A 1,455-nucleotide genomic window follows, 5' to 3' on the forward strand; every position below is an offset into this window, starting at 1 on the left:
GTGAAATGAGATGGACTGGCAAGAGACATTTTGAGTGAGAGGGTCATATGATCTATTTTGCTAGAGATGAAAGGTGAGGAAAAATGAGGTTACTTTCATAGTTAAAGTTATATCTAGAACTGCCTTGAAATACAATGTTGTGAGAAATAGCCATACACATATAATGAAGTTCAGTGACTACCACATTCATTCAAATATATGCACCAAAAACCAGAACCAAAGTGGAGGAAATAGAAGATTACTAACTACTTTTGCTGTCAGAGATTGATCGAACATGTAATCAAGATGCATTGATAATTATAGGTGACTGGAATGCAAAATTTGGGAATAGAGAAGGATAAGCAGTTGGAAAACATAGACTTGGTGAAAGAAATGAAGCAGGAGACAGAAAGATGGGATTTTGCACAATCAGTGACTTATTTATTGCAAATGTATTTTATAAGAAACAAACACAGGCTATATGCATGGATTTCACCTGATTGCACACATAGGAATCAGATAATGACATTTGTGGAAAGAATCACTGGAGAAGCTCAGTATCAGTTGTGAAAACTAGGCCAGGTGATGATTGTGGACAGACCACCAACTATTCATATGCAACTTCAAGCAGAAGCTGAGGAAAATTAAATCAAGTCCACAGGAACCAAAATTTGACCTTGCGTCTATACCACCTGGATTTCAAAACCATCTCAGGAACAGGTTTGAGGCCTTGGACATTAATATGCAAAGACCAGATGAGCTATAGGAGGATATCAAGAATATCATTCAGAAGAAATGCAAAAGATCATTACAAAGACAGAGGAAGACGAAAAGATCAAGACGGATGTCAGAAGAAACTCTCAATATTGCACTGGAGTGCTGAGAAGCCAAAGCAAAGGGAAGAAATGTAGATGTTAAGGAATTGAACAGACGATTCCAGAAGGCAACACAGGAAGAAAAAGTAAAGTATTACAATGAAATGTGCAAGGAACTGGAGTCAGATAATCAAAATGTTAGAACTCGCTCAACATTTCTCAAGCCAAGTAACTGAAGAACAAATTCAAACCTCGAGTTGCAATAATTAAGGATACTTGGGCAGAATATTAAATGATCCAGGAAGCATTAAAAGATGATGGAAAGAGTATACAGAGTCATTGTACCAAAAGGAATTAGTGGACACAGAAGAATTTCATGAAACAACGTACGAGCAAGAGCCTGTGGTGATGAAGGAAGTTCAAGCTGCTCTAAAAGAAATGGGGGTGAATAAAGGCCCAGGTATGATTGCATACCGATTGACATATTTCAACAAACACATGCTGCTCTGAATGTGCTCACCAAGTCGTGCTAAGAAATCTGGAGTAAAATTACCTGGCCAACTTACTAAAAGAGATCAATATTTGTTTCCATTGCAAATAAAGGTGATCTGACAGACTATGAAAATTATTCAACAGTATTATTGATATCACATGCAAGCAA

Source organism: Elephantulus edwardii, unplaced genomic scaffold (genome assembly GCF_000299155.1).
Source record: "Elephantulus edwardii isolate Elephantulus edwardi_28Jun2011 unplaced genomic scaffold, EleEdw1.0 scaffold00107, whole genome shotgun sequence".
In the NCBI taxonomy this organism is placed as follows: Eukaryota; Metazoa; Chordata; class Mammalia; order Macroscelidea; family Macroscelididae; genus Elephantulus; species Elephantulus edwardii.